Below are 15,396 nucleotides of genomic sequence, written 5' to 3'. Positions count from 1 at the left end.
GAAAGGGGAGGGGCTCTAATCCATCATGGAGATACCTGCCTTTTTGTGGATAGGGTGGGGCCGGGAGGCAGGAGCCAGCATCTGGTAACAATATCCACAAAGATGACAGCACCTGCTATGTTCCAGGCTGTTCTAGGGGCTCTACCATATGCTCATCTAATCTTCACTGCAACCTCATGACTAGACAGGATTACAATCTACATTTTGGAGAGGCGACACCAAAGCCTCGAGGGGTTAGAAACCTGCCCAAGGTCACACAACTGGGCGGGAGGTGCTCAGTCCCACAGACAGCTTCAGAGCTGAAGCACTTGAGCCCGCACCTGCCTCCATGAAGCCAGAACCGGGGCCGGAAAAGAGGACAGATATCAGGGAAGAACCTGCAGATGCCCAGAGCTTGTGCCAATGAGCCTTGCATTTGACAGATTTGAGGGAGTGGGTTCTAGAAAGCACCACTCAACAGCTCACCTAGTGAGCACCTACTACGTGCCAAGGGCTTGAGGCAGCAGCTGGCGGGGAGTCCAGGCTTGCCAGCCCAACTCCATGCACCTTCAGGTGTGACCACACTGTGCCCAGAGGGGTGGGATGTAATTAAAGCCGCACAGGCTGCTGTTGTCAGGGCAGGCCTTGGGCACCCCGGCCTTCAAGCCAGTGGTGGGGGATCTGTCATCTACAGAACTGTCTATGTTCACTCTACCACTTCCCAGCGGCGTGCGGTGGACAAGCGTTCATTTATCTGAGTCTCTATTTCTCCATCAGTGGACACAGGAAAAGAAATAGCTACCTTCATGTCTAAGGATGGAAGGAAACAGTGATGGTGAAAATGCTGGCTCCGTGCCTGGCCCAGAGTAGATGTTCTGCCAACGTTCTTTTCATTCCTGACCCCTGAAGTACAGTGTCCCCTCCAGGGAAGGGGCTCCACCACCCTCAGTGCTGGCTGATGCCCCAGGCCCATCTTGGTCAGACAGTTAACTTTCCCCTGTGAGCCCGGAGGGTGGAAAATACCAGACAGCTTTCTTTTGGTTTAAGAAATGGAACAAACCAGGCTGGCCATGGTGGCTCATGCCTGTAAGCCCAGTGCTTTGGGAGGCCGAGGTGGGAGGATCATTTGAGGCCAGGAGTTCAATACCAGCTTGGGTGACATGGTGAGACTCCCTCTTTACCAAAAAAAAAAAAAAAAAAAAAAAAGAAGGAAAGCTGGGAGGCTGAGGCGGGTGGATTGCCTGAGCTCAGGAGTAACACGGTGCCTGGGCAATACGGTGAAATCCTATCTTTACTAAAATACAAAAGAAATTAGCTGGGCATGGTGGCGAGCACCTATACACCTATAGTTCCAGCTACTTGGGAGGCTGAGGCAGGAGAATGGCGTGAACCCAGGAGGCGGAGGTTGCGGTGAGCTGAGATTGCGCCACTGCACTCCAGCCTGGGCAACAGAGTGAGACTCCATCTCTACAAAAAAAAAAAAAAAAAGGAAAGAAAGAAAGAAAAAGTAAAAGAAATGGAACAAACCAACCAAAGAAGAGGAAGGGGCTAGGGAGGGGCAGTTTATAGCTGGAAGGGAGCGGACCCAGGTGATAGCAGGCTGTGGCTGGGTACAACGGGCCTTCTCCTGCACCCCAGGCTGGAGCATAAGGAAGGCCCGGAGCCTGGGACCTGGGTTGATCCTCTCACCATCAGATGTGCCCAGTACTGGACGTCCTGGTCTTTGGTCAGGTTGAGCCCTTGTTTCCAGGCCTCACTGGGTTCAGGTAGAGATTCACAACTTAACAGAAGCCATCATGTACATGTGGGGCCCCAGTCAGCTGGCCCTGCTGCACAGCACCCCCAAACCTTGCACCCCCCAGGCCCAAGGGTTCAGTCTTATATAATCTGCGGTGGGTTGGGAGGCTTTTCCTTCAACTCCCAGCCTGGCTGCTACTAACCCTTACTGTGGGGACCACCAGAGGGGCAAACCTGAGGGTGGCCTCAGGGTGGCTCAGAGTGCAGGTGCTGGCAGGAGGCTGCCTTCAACTGCTCCCTCTACGTTTGTCTGACTGCTGATGTTTCATTTTTTTTTCAGAGACAGGCTCTCGCTCTGTCGCCCAGACCACAGTGCAATGGCATGATCTTGGCTCACTGCAGCCTCGACCTCTGGGGCTCAGGTGATCCCTCTATCTCAGCCTCCCGAGTAGCTGAGATCACAGGCATGCACCAGCAGCTAACTTTTGTATTTTTAGTAGAGATGGGGTTTCGCCATGCTGGCCAGGCTGGTCTCGAACTCCTGACCTCAAATGATCCGTCTGCCTTGGCCTCCCAAATTGCTGGGATTACAGGCGTGAGCCACCGTGCCTGGCTTGCTAATGTTTCAATCACGCATCTCTCCTTGCTCATTCATGCACATCTTTCCATTGCTCTTAACAAGCGTCAGGTGAATGCAGCATCTTAAAAACAGTTGAGAAGATGCTTCTTTCTGAGTGTGGACTTGGAGGTGTGACTACCACTGCTGGTCCCTTCCAGGGGCATTTGTGCCTCCAGGGTCTTTGGCCACCTCTGGTCAGGTGGTGAGGAGGTTGGAGAGGCTGGTGGGCACCCATTTACCAAGGAAAAAGACCCACTGCCCGCTGCCCGCCTGGCAGCAGCCAGCTCTGCTCGCAGCTTAACAAATGGGCACATTCTTACTTCAAAGGCGCATTCATATTCTCCAGCAGCTTTCAAGAGCCCTTTGAATCGCGCTTTTAAAAACCCTCTGTTCATTGCTGTCATCACTCGTTTGTTTTAAAACAATAACGATCCAGCCCCTGGGTGATTAAATCCCTTCCATGTGGGGCTGACTCAGAGCCAGAACAGTCAGAAGGGCTGGGCAGTGTGTGTGTCTGCATGCACACATGTGCATATGTGTGAGCACACACACACTGCGCCCAGACGCCCTCGCCTCTGTAAACCTGCTCACTGGGCAATTTCCTCCCAGGTCTGCGTTTGCCAGTTCATTCTTCAAGCGCTCCCGGGGGTGCCAGCCTGCAGCAGAATGACTTTTGCTGGGTTGATTCCAGAGGCTGCTGGAGATAATGACTCTGGGGAGGAAGAGAGGAAAGGGGAGGCCTTTCCCTGAGAATCTGCTGGGTACCAGGCCCTGGGTTGGGGGTCCCACATTCCTCGCCTCCTGTTGTCCTTACAAGGCTCCTCTCCCCAAGCTCCTGTGGTGAAGTCACCCCCTCCCGAAAGACCCCCTGCCCTCTGGATACAGGGATCCTGGGAGGGATGCCCTACCTAGGACTCAGAGCAGTGACAGCTGATTTTCCTCCAGGACCTGTCTCGTCTGAAAGCAAGAGATGGCAGGGGGCTGGCAGGGTGCGTGCTGTAGGAAGAATGACAGACTGAGGGGAAGATGCTGCTGGGATAACAGAACGTGTGGATGTGTCTATGTGTGCATAGGTATATGTGTGTGTGCATGTGTGTGTGTGTGCAGGTGTGTCTGCATGTATGTCCATGTGTGGACGTTCACATATCTGTGAATGTCAATGTGTGTGTCAGTGCACATCTGTGTGTGCAAGCCTGTGTGTTCAAGTATGTGTGTCTGTGGTCTATTTCTGTGTGCACATCTCTGTGTGTGTGTGTATGTGTTTATGTGCAGGGATGGATTTCTGTGCTGTGAATACTCAGGAGGGTAACACAAATCAGTGACCTTGGGAAAGTCACTTAACCTCTTTGTACCTTATTTTCCTTAGCTATAAATTGGGGATATGTTTGCTTTGAAGATTAAATACATGAATAAATATATAGCGCTTAGAACTGAACCTGGCATGTGCTAGGAGGGGTGGCTATTAATACTATTGATCATATATAAAGATGGACAGATTAGCCCAGAGAGAAGAGCTCATATCCTGTTGGCAGCTGCCAGTGGCTCCCCTCAGCCTTAGTACTAGGATGGTACAGTATACAACCTATGCAACCGTACGCAACAGCCCTTTTAGCCACTCTCCCTGTGGAAAAGGGGATAATTGAGAAGGAAGGAGGATTGTGGATAGAAAGAATCAACGTTATAAAGATGTAATTCTCTTAAACTTTTCACTTCAAACACACACACATACACACATGAAGGAATTTTTAAGTAGACAAAGTGATTCTAAAGTTCACATAAAAACAACCATGAAAGAAGAGCCAAATTCTGAAAAAGTATAGCAAACAGAGGAAACCAGCATAGACATTTAACTACATTACAAAGCTGCAATAATTAAAACAGTGCCTTCTTATAAAATAGACTGATGAAGAAATTGTCCAGGAGTCTAGAAATAGACCCAAATACATATGAGGAAATTTAATGTATGATGAAAGTAGAATTTCAAATCAGTGGGTAACAGACCAATTATTCAATAAATGGTTTTGAAACAGCTAGGGAACCATTTGGGGATAAAAAAAATAAAGTTGAATCTCTTTCTGGCACTTTTACCTCAAAATAAATGCTAGAAAGATCAATGTTTTAAACATAAAAAATGAAATTCTAAAAGACCTAGAAAAAAAATCAGAGATTTAAAAATATACAGTCTTGGCAAAGCAAAGTACTCACCAAGTACTTTCTAAGTACTATGCAAGCTCCAAAAGGTCATAAAACAGATTGATACCTTCAACTACATAGAAATTCTGCCTGGAAAAAGAAAAAACCTCATAAACAAAAAGAAGCGACAAATGACAAACTGGGGAAAGATATTTGCAACTCTTATCATGGGCAAAGAGCTAATTTTCCTGATATAGAAATGTTCCCACAAATCAATAAGAAAAAGATTAACAAACCAATAGAAAAATGGGCAAAGGATATGAAGTTCGCAGAAAAGAATTACAAATGCCCCTGGAACTCACACAAAGATGCTCAGCCTCATGATAAGAGAAAGGAAAACTAAAATTCAATAAGATACCATTTTTTCCCCTATCACATCGGCCAAGATGTAAAAGTGTGATATTCTGGGCTGGTGAATTTGTAGAGCAACAGGCACCCTCGCAGACAGCTTTGCGGGACTGTAGCTTGGTACGCCCTCTACGGAGAGCAATTTGGCAATGCTATCAAAGCTAAAAATGCACACATCCTCCAATTCGCCAACTCCTCAAGGAATTCACCCTCCGCAGACTCACTTGTGCATGTGTGAAATGACAGCACTTCAGAGTCTCTTGGTTTGTAACAGCAAAAGCTTGGAAATGGCCTGAATGCCTATCAAGAGGGCACTGGTTAAAGAAACGATTGTCCCTCCAAACAACAGAATTCTGTGCAGCAGACAGCGTCTGAGCGATCTTTGAGTACTGGTAAATGACAAAAACAAGAATAGGGCGGATAAGCTCAGGCATGGAATAGGGTGGATAATCTGCTACCGTTTACATAGAAGCTTTTCTTCTTCAAGTATAAAAATCAATTTGCTTGTATTGGCACAGGCTTTTTCTAGTGGCTCCATGAAAAACAGACCCCAGTGACACTTGAGGGAGATCTGGGTGCCCAGGGACTTGGGTTGGGGGACTAGCTTTTCACTCTATACCTTTGTGTAACATTTATATTGTGGACCACGGGTATGAATTACTTATCTATGATCAGATATATGTATATATGTGCATACGTGTATGTAAGTGTGTAGGGTGAGCCGTTCACAGGGTGATCCCATTGATGACAGGGAAGAGGACAGACCCTCTGTGTGTCATTTAGGCATGTCACATGGCTCAGGGGTCCCGGACCACCAGAGCCTGAGCTGCTTAAATGAAGAGCTGGCCTTCAGAGGCCAGCAAGAGGCCTCAGCCTGGGGCTTCCTTGTAATTTCCCATAACAGGTCAAGGGGCGCTGATTGCCATCTTCCCTTGATATTCGCACTAAATACCCCCATTGTCCTCCCTAGGCTCCAGGCTAAATGGCCCCATACAGAAGCCAATCTCAACTTCAACTTTTCCCCTCCTCCACAAAATAATGTCATCTTTCTCTGGAGTCCCCAGGCTGTGTCCATCTCACTGTTCAGGGGATTTGACTTCCCAGCCAGCCCAGCCCTGGAACCGTACCTCCCATGGAGCCATTCTGCTGGGAATGGGTCGGTGGGTGGAGGAAGTGGGTGATGGCTTCTACCGGCCACCTGATTGGCCAAGTGATGTCCATCTGCCCTCCAGAACAAGCTGCAGGGAGTACCAAGCCTGGAAAAACTCCCTTCCCAGCTCTGAAACATGCAGAAACCTCTCTCTTTTTGCGGCTTCTTCTCAGGCATGGAATAAGGGCTCAGTCATCATGAGCTTCCCTGGAATGCTTGGCAACAGGGTGGGAGCTGGGATTTCTACACTCGCAAACTTTTCCCCCACCATCTCCTAGTCTTGGCCCCACCGCCATGTCCTGGATTGATTACCACGGCCTTCTAATGGGTGCCAGGGGTAGAAACCTGTGGTCCTTACCCTTGGCGGGCCACAGACCTGAGCAGGACCTGAGCAGAACCCTGGGTCAGAGGGAGCAGGGACTCAAGGTGGGCTGCTCTCACCAAACCTCACTTTTCTCCAAACTTCTAGTCTTGCTGCTGCCTTTATTCCATACTAGCCATGGAACTTTCTATCCACGAAGCACTTTATGTCCATCATCTCAGTTAAGAGGCCTGAGTTCATCTCAAGGAAACCACTATCATTGTCCCCATTTTACGCAGGAGAAAACTGACGCTCAGAAAGGTTCTGTAATTGGACTCTGCCACATTGACATAAACCCAGATCTGGCAGGTTCCAGAGCTCTGGATCTTTCTACCATTAGCATAAGACTGCCCAAAGTTGTCTCACCCTTCATACCCCAACCTGTAGCACCAGGGGTGGTGAGAGGGACGCGGAACATTCAAGGAGGGTGGTGGCCTCTCTCAGGGAACTGGTTTCCACTCCACAAGCAGAGGCTATGCAGCATTCCTACTCCAGCCTGCGATGTCACGGCCCCAGAGCCAGATCCTGGGGTGAGGGCGAGACAGGCGGCCCAGCTGGGAATGAGTCCTGGAAATTAGCTAGAAGGATAAGGTCGCACAATATCCCAGGAGAGACTGGTCTGCCCAGAGGGTGAGGGTTTCAGGTGGATGAGCTAAGAAAGTGCGGGGAGAGAAGCATGGAAACGGAGGTCAAATAGCACAGAAGACGAATACAGACAGGCGTGGGAGCCGAGTAAAATGAGGCAGAGGCCAGAGCCTTGGAGGCTTCTTGGGAAGAAGGGGCTACGCTGGGGGAGCCCACCCCGCAGCCCTGCTCCCAAGGAACCACCTTTTCAAGAATCTGGCTTGAAGATCCCAGTGGGAGAAGATAAATTGGGTTTACATTCCATTTCCATGCTAACTAAAGTTTGACCTCATGCAGATTCACCTCCTGGGCCTTACCTGTCGCATCAGTGAAACAGATGGAAACCCCTGCCCCAGAGGCTGCAGGAGGATCAAATGAGCTAATGTGTGTGAGGTTGGAGCCACAGTGCTTGAAGCCTCCGGGGTGCCCCTTTCTGCCACACAAACCGTTGGGGGTGGTCACATAGGGAGGAGATGGGGAAAGAGGGGCAGGGCTATTACAATCATCCCAGCTGTTTCCTTCTTCTCAGAACCATTCCCCCTAAGCAGCCCACAGTCTCTTGAAGGTCTTATATCTGAGGCTTCCAAATTCAGCCCCCTCAAGGCCATTCCAAGCTGGCTCAAAAATTGGGTCTTGCCTGGGATGGCTCATAAGGTTTTGAGCAGGGTCAGGACTGGTAGAGACAGCTGGAGCCTGGGGAGGGGTTGCAAACGCCTGCATGGACTGGTCCCACAATGTTGGTCAAACCCGGGTTGGAGATGGTACTGGACAGAGTGCTGAGGGCCCAGGAGGACGCTGCTGTGGTCCTGTCCAGCCCCTGCCCTCCAGAAGAAATGTCTGCATGCCATACGCCGCAGCAGGCGGGGCAGGGACTCTCTAGCTGCCTATAAAGGCTGCAGGGCCCAGGGCTCCCTTCCCTCTCCCAGCCCCATGCCTGGCAAGGCCTCCTGCTCCTGCCTCCCCAGCCAGGGCCCCACAGCACCCTAGCCCTCCTCCCTTCTCCCACAAATGAGATGCTAATTTATGCCCCTCCCTGTCTCCTAGCAGATGCCTGGCCCAGCTCCGGCCCCGGTGCCGCCTGCATGCCAAGTGCTTCATTAGCCAGGAAAGAAGACTCTCGCCCTCCTTCGTCTAATCCTCGCCAGTGACCTTCAGGAGCCAGGCACCTTCTGACGTCGGGGGCCTGGGACGGTGCAATCATCAATTACGCCGCAGCCTCCGCAGCTGTTCCCGAATGGATTTCTTGCTCAGAGAAGCGTGTTCGAAAAGCATCTAATGGAACGGATCATCAATTTGTGTGAATACACATCTAATCTGATTAGGGGGGCACTGGCCACCAGGGCAGCTAGTACAACTGAGCCCTGACATGGCCTCAGGGAATCGTAAGTGGGATGGCGGGGCCAGCCTGGGGAAGGAGGGTTATGTGCCCTGGGCCTGCCACCGAGCCCTCCTTGAGCTCAGCCCATGGTACGTTCAGCCAAAAAAGTCACAGAGAAAAGCAGAACACGTCACACAGATGCCAGGAGAGCTGGGCCCATGCCTCCTGTTTTTCTATAGCCCTGGCACTGGGCACAGAGCCTGGGACAAAGAAGATGCTTGGGAAATATGTGGCGAATGAATGACAATAACACCCAACATGGAAGCCAAGGGATGTTAATAAAGTCCTCTCCGGGACAAGACTAGGTGATACCTGTATTGGGTTGAATATGTCTCCTCCAAATTCATGTCCCTCCCAGAACCTCAGAATGTGACCTGATTTGGAAATCGAGTCTTTGGAGATGTAGTTTGTTAAGATGAGGTCACGCTGGAGTAGGAGGGGCCTTCCGTGACTGGTATCTTTGTAGGAGGAGAAGAAACCTAGGGACAGAGACTCACAAGGAGAAGACAGGAGCCAAGTAAAGACAGAGGCAGGGACTGAAGCAATGCATCTACCAGACAGGGAATGCCAAGGACTGCCGGGAGCCACCAGGTAGGCCTAGGACGGGGGCAGGACGGAGCCTCCCGTTGAGCCTGCAGAAGGAGTATACTCCTGTCACCTTGATTTCAGACTTCTGGCCTCCAGAACTGTGAGAGAATAGATTTCTGTTGTTTAAAGCCACCCAGCTTATAGTACTTTGTCATGGCAGCTCCAGGAAACTCACACGATGCCTACAGGAAGCTTTGTCCATCATTCCACAGAAGGCAGCCTGGCAGAGAACCTGAAGGGAGCCCGAGCCCTGCCTCGCTAGAGGTAGCCGGTCCTTCCCAGACACACCACGTGCGCCTTGCCCCAGGGCCTTTGCTAGTGCCACTCTCTTCCCTGGGGAGCCCTTTCTTTCCTTCTTTACCAGGAAAACGTCGGTGTTCAATCCATGTTAGTTTCTGTCCAGCACCCCTCCAAAGCTGTAACGCTTCTCCAGATGTCCTCCTCGGACTCCTGAGATCGCCTCCCTCCCAGCATGCTTGGTGATTCCCATGCTACGTCCCCCACTGCTGGGCACACTGGGGCTCCATCATCTCCCTAGCCCCAGAGCCTGGCAACAGCCTGGCATACAGAAGAGCCCAGATCCATGAGAAAGTAGGCAAGCGATCTTGCTGTGGACCAGCAGGTTCCCTCCCCTCTTGGGAGCAGACCAGACTGGAGATCACAAAGTTCCCTTCTAGCCCTGACATTATAAGAGCCGAGTAGCTCTCTGGGGGATGACCTTACTGGGCCCTGGAATGGGACCATCTGGGTTCAAACCCAGTGGACTCTGCCACCCACAAGCTGTGTGTCCCTGGGCATCACTCTGTAATTCTGCTGCACCTCTCCTGAAAAACAGGGATAGCAGTGCCTACCTCACAGGCCTATGGAAAGGGGTAAGGGCTTCAACCAGTGCCTGGTACAGAGAAAGAGCCCTTGAAAAGGAGGCTGTTATTATTTCTCATCTTGGCTTGGTGTAGCCTCTGCAAGCCCATCTCATAGCCGGGGCCTCCTGTTTGAACCACACACGTAAACAGGGCCAAAGCAACTCCAAGCTTGCATGGAAAAAAAGATGGTTTTCATTTCCAATAGGTTTATTTTGCAATTAACAGAGGGGAAGGGAGCTCTTTCTTACATTTCCCTTGGAGGGTTCAGAGATTAAACTTATACCATTGATTAGAATGTTTTGGCCTCACGGTTCTATTATCATTTTAGTGTATTCAGATTCATTTGAGCTATAAAAGTAGTGATAATAAAATGTTCACAAACTCCTGGAATTCCTCCCAAGCCCGATGGTGCTACGTGGACCACAATCCTCTTCCCCTCAGTGACCCCGAGGCAGGACAGCATGCTTGGAGCAATTCTCCAATTTTAGCTGAGACTTCAGACCTCCTAGAAATTGATCAATGGCCTGGCCGGCCTGGGTTGCTTCATGAGACTTGGCTCTGCCTCACCTCTGTCACTCTTCTCACAGGTGACTTTCTCCACCATGCAGGTACCACTCCTCTGCCCATCCCCTAAGCCTGTGGACTCTGGTGACAGAGAGACACTGGCTTCCCACAGGTCCGCAGGAGCCCAGAGCAAGGACTTATAGGACCAGGGATGCTTCCAAGAACCCACAGCCTGGGGGTCTCCAATGTCTGCCTCCTTGATCAATGATGACGCCACCAGATGCAGGGCACAGAAGACTGTGCCGTGAGGAAGGGACCAGCACCCCAGAGCTCTGGCTGGCATGCTTCCCAGGGGCAGCCCCTGTTCCTCCTCTTGCCCACCTTTGGAGAAGGGTCATCATCTAAAATGAGGGAGAGATGGAAGTGGGGGGAAGATGGGAGTTAGGGGTGGTGGCTCTGACTTAACACCAGCCTTGGTTTCTCAATATTGAATGAAGAGGGCTCAGCTGGATGGCGGGTGTCCTTAGGGGCTTGACATCACCACCCCCAGATGGGGCCTTTCTGCCCAATTTCAGGGGCTTCTCCTCAATTTCCTGGCTTCAGGTCAAGGCTGCTCAGCCCAGGGACAAGAAAGAAAGGTGGGTGTATTTTAAAGGCCTACTCCACACTGAGCTCCTCATGTTTACCCATTTAATCCTCCCAGCTTCCTTAGGGAAGTGTGTGAGGACTTCCCTTTTATTTCTCTCATCTGAAGCTCAGAGGAGAGAGGTACCCAGTCACGTGTGTGTCAGCGGCCGAGCTGGGTTTTGAACCCACAGCTGCCTGCCTCCATGCAAGTCCTCTGACCTCCCCTCCGTCCAGGCTGTGTTTGGAGCCCAGGAACGGATTCCGAAGCTGGGCCCCGCAGGGAAGGAAAAACAAAGCGCGAGTCGCTCTCCGCACGGAGGCTGAGAGATGGAGCCCCCGCTGAAGAAGAACACACATTCATCAGGCTGGTGACCCCGGTGTACCGGCGCTTTGTGGCGTGTAACAAAGACTGCCGAGCAGAAAATTGGAGTTCAATTTGCCGTCCATCCTGTGCGCAGTGCTCAGCCCATTCTAGTCCCTGGCAGGCACCTCTGCGTTTTATCATAAATAATAACACCACGCAGCTCTATGGCCCTTTCCGCAGTTACAGTCCCCGAGCAATTTACAAGCCAGATTATACACAGAAGCCTGCACATGCCTGCCGGCCGGCACACACCACACACACGCGGCCTCCTCCCCAGTCACTCCCAGGGGCCCACGGCCACCCTCGTGTCACCCACCTGGGGCTGCACCCAATCGGGAGGGAAGCAGGCCCTCATCCACCCCTGGATGCTGGGCTCTGCTCCTGCCCTGGTCACCTTCCTTATCCCTTTTACTGGCTCTCATGGTTGGCAGAGAACCCATGAGGTCTGATGGCCCTCTGCCCCTTGCTGGGCCAAGGTTAAGGCCACTGCCCCTCTCTTTCCTTCCATTTTAGAAGGAGCTTCTGAACTCCCTCCCTTCTGATCAGCAGTGGCCCTTTGTCTCTACTACAGGGAGCCCCATCTCTCCTCAGAACTTACTGGTGTGGTGGGGGACACAAAAGCAGCAACGGAGACCCACAAGTTCAACCTCTCACTTCACAGATGAGACCCCCGGGGCCCAGAGGGGTGCAGCAGCTCCCCTGGGGACTCTGCATCAGCTGCTGAGCTGAGACCAAAGCTCAGGACCACCAGCGCCCAGTCCACTACACAGCGGAGCCTTGTGGAGGGAGGTCCACAAAAGTCTAGGGCAGACTGGGCGGCTCCCTCTGAGCATCTAGAAACTTCCCCAGAGACAGGAGCTTCAGGCAGGGCCTGGAGGGGCTCCAGCCGCAGCTCCTTCCTCCTCTTGCCATCAAGCTAAATAAGAGGTCAGCTGTTGTATGATGCCATTTATACGAGATATCCAGAGTAGGTAGATCCATAGAGACAGGGCTCAGACTGGTGACTGGCAGGTGGTTGGGAGAAAGGGGAATGGAGAGTGACTGTTAGTGGGTACAGGTTTCCTTCTGGGGTGATGAAACTGTTCTGGAACTCAGTGGTGGTTGTACATCATTGTGAATGTAGTAAGTGCCACTGAATAGCTCACTGTAGCCTTGCCCTCCCAGGCTCAAGTGATCCTCCCACTTCAGCCTCCCGAGTAGCTGGAACCACAGGTGTGTGCTACCACGCTCGGCTAATTTTTTGTATTTTTAGTAAAGATGAGGTTTCAATATGTTGCCCAGGCTGGTCTCGAACTCTTAGACTCAAGCAATCTACCCACCTCGGCCTCCCAAAGTGCTGGGATTAAGGCATGAGTCCAGTCTTAAAATGGCTAATTTTGTGTCACGCAAATCTTACCTTCAGCAAAAAAAAAAAAAAAAAAACATACAATGGATGCCAGGTGGTGCGTGCCCTCCTACTTCCCCTCCTGTCCCTGCCAGCCCCATGCAGTCCTTGGGAAGAAGACTATAAAGCAACTCCAGGTGCTGTGCTCCTTCCTGTGCTAAGCCATCATCTGGCTCCTGCCTTCCTGCCTCCCGCCCTTGCCCTGCCTGTACTCAGGAGCTTCTCGCATGTGTGGGCTCAGGCGCTGGGTCTCCTCTGGGTTCTGGAGGTTGGGGATGTGTTTCCAATCACGCTCAGGTTTGCAGGCCATTTGCAATGGCAGAAGGCCTTGGCTTTGCTAGTGGATGGGAGTCGCGGGGGGCGGGGATGAGCCCCACCTCCGCATTTACAGACTGCTCCAGACAGAGTCAACACCTGTTTTCTGAGCCACAGTCTCCTGGTGTGCACCAGGGAGTCCTGTGACACCTCCCTTGCTGGGTTTTGTTAGGATTCAATGCCATAGAACCGGAGAAAAACCCGGGGGACACCATGCCTGGCCAAGGGCTTGGCATACAGAGATCACACGAACCAGGCAGGTGCCAGGCCTCGTGCTGGTGCATCCAGTGCATTTTCTTATTTGCACCACACAGCAATGCTGTGCACTCAGAACTATTCACGGCCTCACTTTACAGAGGGGGGCACTGAGGCTTGAAGAGCTGAGTGACTCCCAAGGTTACATAATGGAAGGTTCATTTTCTTGCTCCTTCCACAAACCCAGTGTCATCAAAGACCAACCCAGAGTGTGCAACTCTGAGCGCCCCAGAGAGAGAAGGCAGGCCTTAGCTCTGGCGGAGTTCCAGGGTGGGTGGATGGGTTGCCCCAAAGGCAGGGAGGAGTGACGCTGTGCCGACCCATGCCCCAGGCTGCAGCCACCTCTGCTGCCCACCTCCTCCTGGCCTGGCTGCCTTTGCTCGTGCGCTGGCGGCAGGTGGCATTCCCAGACAACAGCCCGGCCCGCCTGCTTGGGGAAGCAGAGGAGTCTGCTGAAGGGGGGCCGTTGGTGGTGGGGAGGGACAGGAGGCAGGCCCCCACGTTCCAGAGGACTGTATTCATTATCCTTGCCTGGGAACCAGCCGGGGTTCTCTGCCGCCTCTGCTCTTCTGCTCTGAAAACGCATAGCCCATCTGTGGTACAGGAAAGGTAGCTAAACCGACATCTGCAGGAGAAGGTGATGGTATCTGGACTCTGCTACCATCTCCTGATGGTTATCCACCCAGGGAGGTCAGCAGCTCCCCTTGCTTCTCTTGCTCAATGTCATGTCCCCAGATCTAATCAGCGCCACCCCACCCACCCCCGCTCCTCTCTGGAGGAACCTGGGGCCAGCAGCTGATACCAGGGAAGGGGAGAGAGACAGAAACACAAGGAGATTCACACTAATGAGAGAGCAGGCTGGGCTCACCCTGAGCATCTCCGTGGTGCCCAGGATCACATTCAAATGGAGTTTGTGTCTGTCTCTGGTCCCCAGCTCCTCTTGCAGGTGGGATGAGGGGGAAGAGGCAGCTGAGGCTGGACATCAGGGAAAGCCCTGGGCTGGAGGCCAGGCCCTGTCCCGGCTGCGGCTGCCGCAGCTTCTTAGCTTCTCTAGTGGGAAGCATCGTGGAGCTCATCTAGCCCAACTTCTCTTTCTGGCAGATGAGAAAACCGATGTAGAAGAGACCGAGGGAGGATCAGAGCTAGATTTTCTGATACCACGTCACTCTGTCTTACTTGATAGCTCTTGGCCTCATTTTTTCCACCTGTTAAATGGGCATGAAGGTTTCACAGTCATCCACTGTCCCCTTCCAAGTCTAGGCTCTGCAACTGGGCCTTTTTGAGGATGTCTGGTTATGCCAGGAGAGCCTCTTTTCCCCGAGAGAGACCAAGCTTCTTGATGGGGGAAGGGCTGGTGCTGCTGAATGCTCTTCATGGATATCTGCTCTACCCCATATTCACGGCTGAATTTGCTGAAGTTCTAACCCTGGATACCCGCGATTGTGGTCTTATTTATTACAGAAGTGGTTTTTGCAGACGTAATCAAGTTAAGATGAGGTCATGAGAGGGGCCTCTAATCCCACATGACTGATGAAACAGACACACAGGAGAAGACGGCCACGTGAAGACAGGTGAAGATGGGAGCAATGTAGCTGCCAGGACGGGAACGCCAGCACGGCTAGCAGCCCCAGAAACCAGAAGAGGCAAGGATGGGACTTCCCTTACAGACTGCAGAGGGAGCGTGGCCCTGCTGGCACTTTGATTTCAGCCTACTGGCCTCCACAACCGTGGGACAAGAAATTTCTGTTGTCTGAAGCCACCCAGTTGTAGCACTTATAGCAGCAAATGGAACCACCCCCTCACCTGCACCCACCAAATAACAGGCCAGCACTGCATGGAACCCCTTTCTCTATGCAGGTGTCCCAGACACTGCCCCAGCAGAAGCGAGCCCCCTCTTGTATGCTCACATGTCCATCACGACAGCCCTAAACTTCTGAGAGCCTTACTGGACCTGGTACACCTTGGTCATTTCTGTACCGTCAGTCCTTAATCTGGTGTTTTCCACAGAATAGGAGCTCAGTGGACATTGAGCAAGGGAATGAATGAAAGGGATTTTCTCATCTCCAGGCTCTGTGATCATCCCTTACCTGCCCCTGCATCCCGCTGA

General features: G+C 52.0%; 1 protein-coding gene and 1 long non-coding RNA gene across 3 annotated transcripts in view; one reads left to right on the top strand and one right to left on the bottom strand.

The window, feature by feature from the left end:
- SDK2 (sidekick cell adhesion molecule 2) overlaps positions 1–15,396 on the bottom strand; it is a 310,564-nt gene that overhangs the window by 174,572 nt on the left and 120,596 nt on the right. The gene's annotated exons all lie outside the window — the stretch shown is intronic.
- On the top strand, positions 5,164–10,230 carry LOC140708776 (uncharacterized). The gene is made up of 2 exons (XR_012088978.1): positions 5,164–5,268; positions 8,056–10,230. It is a non-coding gene; the product is annotated as an uncharacterized lncRNA (long non-coding RNA).

Source organism: Chlorocebus sabaeus, chromosome 16, assembly GCF_047675955.1.
Source record: "Chlorocebus sabaeus isolate Y175 chromosome 16, mChlSab1.0.hap1, whole genome shotgun sequence".
Lineage (NCBI taxonomy): Eukaryota > Metazoa > Chordata > Mammalia > Primates > Cercopithecidae > Chlorocebus > Chlorocebus sabaeus.
This window is presented reverse-complemented; position numbering and strand designations above follow the sequence as displayed.